This window comes from Rhinopithecus bieti, unplaced genomic scaffold (genome assembly GCF_001698545.2).
Source record: "Rhinopithecus bieti isolate Rb0 unplaced genomic scaffold, ASM169854v2 scaffold_15813, whole genome shotgun sequence".
In the NCBI taxonomy this organism is placed as follows: Eukaryota; Metazoa; Chordata; class Mammalia; order Primates; family Cercopithecidae; genus Rhinopithecus; species Rhinopithecus bieti.
The window spans coordinates 727992-735570 of NW_016809040.1; positions in this window are offsets into that span (position 1 = coordinate 727992).

Below are 7579 nucleotides of genomic sequence, written 5' to 3' on the forward strand. Positions count from 1 at the left end.
AAACTGTACAGTTAAAGTGAGTGAATTTTAATGTATGTAAATAACACCTAAATAAACAGGAAAAAGCAAAAATACAAAAGTAGACTCAGTATTCTAGGGATCTGCAAAGTGTTCAGGGCTGCTTGAGACCACAGGATAAAGATGGTGAGACCCTTTTCCTAATAGTAACTTGATACCATGTTCTATAGAAACGGAGTGCTTAAATTGTAAGCCGCAGAATTCACTTGAATATTTAAGGTAAAACAGGAGCGTCCAACAGCTCTGCTATTGGAGTGCTACTGTGGGAAATTTGGGTTTTCCCTGATACTATGTCACACCATAGAAGTTGTAATAAAACTATTAGAATGTGATTCTTGTCAGTTCTGGTGACCATCTACTATTCTTAATTAGATTCAGAGAGGCTGGGGTGGGGAAGGGAGGACAGGGCCAGAGAATATGAGGAACACATGCAAACAGAGTGGGTGGTGCCCAGCAGCTGGGACAGCCAAGGAACCCATAAATAGCCATTTGTCTTCTATCTAATTTCAAGATAAAAGGTACAGTCACTTAGGTCAACAAAAGCCTGTTTACAAGATGTCATCACATATTTTAAGGTGCTGACCACAGTATAACTTGGCTGTAACAATAAAGAGCCATCTTTTTTCCCCCTCCCAATATATCCCAAGTGCCCCAGTTTCCCTCCCCAGAGGCAGCCACTTTCTTGGTGTTCTTCCAGAGATCTTCTATGAAAGCTATATTCTCGAGCAGTTGAAGTGACTCTTACTCTCCTGGTTTCCACACCCTTGTGGTCTTGTGTACAGGTCTAGACGGTTCTCAGGTTCAGGCAAAAATTTACCCTAGCCCCACCCAAGCAGTCTCATCATTGGATCACTGGGTAATGCAAAAAGAAACCCTTTTTGTCCTAAAATATTTATATTACCCTTTGACAACATAAAAAGGGATCCTTTGTGAAAATTTAACCTAAGAGCCAAGAAGGTAAGCATTTCTCTCCCCCCGCCCACCCCGTGAAAGTTCTCTTACTAAAACCCGCACAAAGAAGATGTATATGCTAACAAATGAAGGCCTTTGGAAAACTGTAATGAAGATAAAATTTGTTTTTCTTCTTTCTTCTTCCCTCCCTCTGCCCTTCTGTTTCCCTCCTCCAAAGTTTTCTTTTACCTCTACTCACAGGAACTCCGTATTTTCAGTGTTAAAGGCAGTCCAGGAAATAACCCTCTATATTAGTTTACAGATAGCTGTTAATGAATTAACAAGTTACTGTCCTTGGGATATTTGCAATTTCCAGAAGATTCTCTAGGATAATGATCTCAAGGAGTGGGAGAGGGATAGCAATCCCTTAGGACAAGATATAGGAATGCTTCAGAATCAGTTAATAATTTAAAAGAAAAAAATGTTTTATATGGTACATTTTAAGTGTATGCAAAAGTAGACAAAATGGGAGAATGAACTCCCATATACCTGTTGCTCAGTTTCAACAACTGTCAACTCAAGACCATCTTGTCTCATTTATATGCCCAACCACTGCCCTGTCCCTACTCTGCATTATTTTTGAAGCAAATCCCAAACATCATATTATTTCATCTGTAAATATCTTAGTGTGCATTTCTAAAAGTTAAGGGTTTTTTTCTTAATGTAGCCTCAATGGCATTATCCAACCTAAAAAAAAAGTGATGATAACTATTTAATATAATCATATATACTGCCAGTGTTCAAATTTTTGATTGTCTCATAAATGTTGTCTTTTAAAAATACTTTGTTGGGAGGCCGAGGTGGGTGGATCACAAGGTCAGGAGATTGAGACCATCTGGCTAACACAGTGAAACCCCATCTCTACTAAAAATACAAAACTTAGCTGGGCGTGGTGGCGGGCACCTGTAGTTCCAGNAAATATCTTAGTGTGCATTTCTAAAAGTTAAGGGTTTTTTTCTTAATGTAGCCTCAATGGCATTATCCAACCTAAAAAAAAAGTGATGATAACTATTTAATATAATCATATATACTGCCAGTGTTCAAATTTTGATTGTCTCATAAATGTTGTCTTTTAAAATACTTTGTTGGGAGGCCGAGGTGGGTGGATCACAAGGTCAGGAGATTGAGACCATCTGGCTAACACAGTGAAACCCCATCTCTACTAAAAATACAAAACTTAGCTGGGCGTGGTGGCGGGCACCTGTAGTTCCAGCTACTCGGGAGGCTGAGGCAGGAGAATGGTGTGAACCCAGGAGGCGGAGTTTGCAGTGAGCCGAGATGGCACTACCACACTCCAGACTGGGCGACAGAGCAAGACTCCATCTCAAAAAAAAAAAAAAAAAAATTTGTTGGTTTAACATGTCGTTTAACATGTTATGCTCTTCTCTATATTTCTTATGAATTGATTGTTGGATCTAGAAGTTTGATCAGACTTCGTTATACTTGGTATTTTATACTTCCATCAGAAGGCATATGATATCTGGTTGCCTTTCTTTCTGTGATGTTACCAGACATTGATGCTCAATGTGTAAATTCATTAATTCATGAATATGTTATAATTCTATTTCAGGGAGTGATACTCTGATTCTGTCATTTATTCTTTACTTACTTGCTGAATTCTTGCTGTGAAGACAAATTTCTACCTTAATCACATTTTGGTTACCCAGTGGTACAGTTTATATAGGAAAGAATAAATGCTTGATTCTTTGCCTTCATTTGCCAATTTCAATATAAGAAGTTGATCACTAGATTTAATGGTGGTCAATTAAGTTTTGGTTTTTATTTTTAGTATCATTTTGAATTCATGGAGTTCTACAAATTGATATGTTTTAATTGTTTGTAAATATTATGATACATATAATTTGAAAGTACTTACTTGACATATAGCTATATATTTTTAAAGACACAAGTCAGTCACTTTCTAATGCAAAGTACAGAGAGTAAGCAGAGGTCTATCTGAGATTCTCAACAGAGCTAGGGGGAGCACTGCTTGAGGATACATCTCAGATGCTGGGGATGTCTGAGATCTAATTTTTTTGTGATAACAAGGTCACATAGTTTCAAGATATGTTGAGAGGAATCCATGTATATCCAAAGGTATGACTCTCTAATGGTGAAAGTCAGATACCTCAGCTTCTGATTTGGGAAGATTCTAAGGAAGGAGTGTGTGTGTGTGTGTGTGTGTGTGTGTGTGTGTGTGTGTATTCCTAGTAGCCTTAAATTAGATAGTTTCCTACATACAAGACCAGCTCTTCTGCAACATGTATACACGTATGTCTGTGTACACACCCAAAGCAATCCAGCCTCTTCCCGAGAGTGCTGGCAGAAATCAGTCTCTCACTAGCCTTATAAAATTGTGGAATTAGCTCACTTATTTGTTTAAAAAAATATTTACCTAACACTTACGTGCCAGGTACTATGCTGGCAGCCGAGGCTAGGAGAAAGAATAAGATCATGCCAGTCTCCTCAGGGAGTTCACAGTCTTGTCTGGGTGTAGGTAAGTACACAGACCATTACAATTCACTGTGCTGAATGCTGAACTGAACAATGCTGGATGCTAAGGAATCTGCAAGGACACATTTACCCAGGTGGGGGGATGCTGGTCTCAGGCTGAGAATCTGTCAGCCAGACACATTCATTGAACACTAGTATTGAACTCAAAATTGATCAAAATTATGGATATGAGGCCATATGAGTTGTGTCTCCTGACCTCATCAACAGTAAGTTCGTGCGTTCAAGACAGGATATGATGGAGATAGAACAATAGGAAATTAGGAAGCTGTGTAGTCATCGGATTCCACAGCATTTATTATATGTGGAGCAATAAGCTTTCTAGGTGGAGCAGACTTTAGAAATGAGATTATGTCTGTGAAGAGCAAAGCTTTGTGATGCACGCTATATAACATAAAAATACAAAATATTAGTACATATGGCCCCTGCCCTTTCCATTCATCTGTACCCATAAGAAGTATCCACTGTGAAACTCAGAACCTGGAATATAGTGAACTTTTATAAATATGTTTCATCAGGTGTATCAGGGATTGATTTACATTAGGTCTAGCTTAAAATTGAAAATATTTTATCCTATTACTTTAGTTGAGAACAAGCCTTAAATGCTGTTAGAGGGCATCAAGTTTTGCATTGCTCCCCTAGTGGAATGTTGGTATTTTTCGTTCATTCATTCATTTTATCAAGCATTTTCTAAACTGTTACTGTGTTCCAGGAATAACACTGGGCATCAGGGATTTCAAAAACTCAAACATCAGACTTTTCCCTTGACGATCTCAGAGTCTAGTTGGGAAGTTGGGAGACAAAGCAATTAACAAAGAATAACAGTGTCATGGGCTAAAAGATGTACAAAAGGTTTAAAGGAACCCAGAAGATAAAGAAACTCATTCTGCCATGGAGAAGAGGGAAAAGTTTGTGGGGAGCTGCACAGAGGATGGACCGAGTCAGGATTTCCTGGGTGAATAAATAGGAAGAGAGAATTCCAGGTAGAGGCAATAGCATGAACAAAAGTATAGAGACGTGTTTGGATAACTGCAAGTGGTCCACGTCACTGAGGTGGACAGGCAGGACAGGAGGGGTTAGAGACCTGGCAGGTGAGGAGCCAGTCCATGAAAGGCCTTGGATGCCTTGTGGAGAAGTTGACATCCAATCCCATAAAATGTGAGGAGCTGATAAGGGATTTCAAGCAAGGAAGTTATGTGATCAGATTTGGAGTTTAGAGCAATCACAAGGATGTCTGGTGTGGGTGTCAAGGCTATTAAATCTTCCCTTCTGATGCCTTACCTGAGCAATTAGTTTGCTTTGGATGCTGCCCACCACAACTTTGGAGACTTTTTCAGCTGGGCGCTGTGGCTCATGCCTGTAATCCCAGCACTTTGGGAGGCCAAGGTGGGTAGATTAATTGAGATCAAGAGTTCAAGACCAGCCTGGCCAATATGACGAAACCTCATCTCTACTAAAAATACAAAAATTAGCCGGGCGTGGTGGCATGCGCCTGTAATCCGAGCTACTTGGGAGGCTGAGGCACGAAAATCGCTTGAACCTGGGAGATGGAGGTTGCAGCGAGCCGAAATTATGCCACTGCATTCTAGCCAGGACGACTTTGAAGACGTTTTCATATGTTTACCAAGTACTTCCTCCTACTTCTCAGCATTTATTGAAACCAGCATCTCAAGTCTCTCCTGGTATAATTATCATATTTTGAGACTGTAATGAGTTCAGTTTACCAGAAACATCTGTGAAATCCACACTCTCCATGCTGGTCACTATGCAAATATGGTTATAATATGATGGAATCACACGGGTGAACCCAAGGGTCCAGCTCTTCACAGCTCTTTTTTTTTTTTTTTTTGAGACGGAGTCTCACTCTGTCGCCCAGGCTGGAGTGCAGTGGCGTGATCTCGGTTCACTGCAAGCTCCACCTCCTGGATTCACACCATTCTCCTGCCTCAGCCTCCTGAGTAGCTGGGACTACAGGTGCCTGTCACCACGCCCGGCTAATTTTTTGTATTTTTAGTATAGACGGGGTTTCACCATGTTAGCCAGGATGTTCTCGATCTCCTGACCTCATAACCTGCCCACCTCGGCCTCCCAAAGTGGTGGGATTACAGGCGTGAGCCACCACACCCGGCCCCAGCTCTCCACAGCTCTTAACTTCTTATGTTCTCCCTTATCCCTGTGGGCTCAGAAACACTGCATCCATCTGCCCAACAAGTGCTCAGATAATTCTTATTATTTATTTATTTATTTGAAACAGGGTCTCACTCTGTTGCCCAGGCTGGAGTGCAGTTGTGTGATCTCGGCTCACTGCAGCCTCTGCCTCTCTAGTTCAAATGCTTTTCCCATCCCAGCCTCCTGAGTAGCTGGGATTACAGGCGTGCACCACCATGACTGGCTAATTTTTATTATTATTATTATTTGTGTTTTTAGTAGAGACGGGTTTCATCATGTTGGCCAGGTTGGTCTCGAACTCCTGACATCAAGTGATCCACCCACCTTGGCCTCCCAAAGTGCTGGGATTACAGGCGTAAGCCACCATGCCTAGCCAGTGTCCAGATAATTCAATTCACATATTAAGCTATAGATAGATTCCCTTAGACATATAAGTGGAAAGGTCCAGGTATGTGGCACATCTGGAGTTCAGGAGAGAGATCCAGGCTGCCAGAATGACCTGAGAGTGGTCAGTGTATGATTGGGACTGAATGAGATTACTCAATATCAATACAGAGAAGAAGCCTGAAAACTGAGCCCTGGGGTAGCTGCGAATTTAAGACACAGGACAGATGAAGAAGAACCAGCAAGGTGACTAAGGAGGAGCAGCCACTGGGCGAAGAGGAAAGCTGGTGTTGTCTCCCATTTATGAACTGATTCTTCTCAGGAAAGGCAGGTTTACAAAAGAGTTAAGACTGAGGATGCTGGACTCACATCTATCTGGATTCAAAAACCAGTGATGCATTAGGGGCCAAATGACTTTTACACCTCATGCAGGGGACTGGGTGCAGTACAGAACCTGGGGAGTATTTGTTTACTGAGTAATCATTGATTCTGTACCACTGCACTCTGGGGATATATTAAGCGCCAAGGGAATGTATGTAAAAGAATAAAACAAAGTCTTTGGCCTCAGGGAGCTCACAGTCCAGAGAAAGGGAGCAGTCACAGAAGCCGATCATTCTCCACAGCATCACAGTGTGATAAATTCTTTCATGAAAGTATGAGCCATGCACTGAGGGAACAGAGAGGAGGGAGTGATTAATCCAGCCTAGGGTGGCCTGACTTACAAATGATGCATTTTTTTTTCTTTTTCACCTGTTATGTGCCATTTTGCCCAAGAAAATCACGACTCTTCTGAGCACCATTGATTAATTCATGTGATACAAGAACTTTTTCTTTTCTTTTCTTTTTTTTTTTGGAGGGGAGAAATAAGGATAAAAAAATCCGCAGGGTACAGATTGTGGTCCTGCTTTTTAAAACATTAAGTTAGGAATTACAATCTTGAATGAAACTGAGTCTATAATTGCCTATTAGCACAAATCAATGTTCTCTCCCTTTTGACTGTTACCAAATCACTCCCTGGTATAACTTTGACATCCCAGCCTTAACCCCTGAGACTATTACATCTGGTGTGCTAGGCTTCAGCAATTTTAATGTTTTATTTGGAACTAGGGTCAGCCCTAAAGTAACTGTAACTGCAGTTACCTTCCATTTTGGGGGCAGGTTTTTTCTTTAGATAGTGAAGACCCTAAAACACCAGCTTTTCTCATATTTACTTTAACAACCATATCCACTTCTCATGAACAAGATTTTCTACCATTTTCTTGTACATTTTTGTTTCTTCTTACTTTCTTTGTTATGCATTCATTCTGGCTAGAACTAAAAGTTTAGAAATAAAATTCATAACTAAAAATGTCCTTTCAGCTGGGTGCAGTGGCTCACGCCTGTAATCCCAGCACTTTGGGAGGCCGAGGCAGTTAGATCACTTAAGGTCAGGAGTTCAAGACCAACCTGGCCAACACGGCAAAACCCTGTCTCTACTAAAAATACAAAAATTAGCTGGGTATGGTGGTGTGTGCCTGTAATCCCAATCCCAGCTACTCAGGAGGCT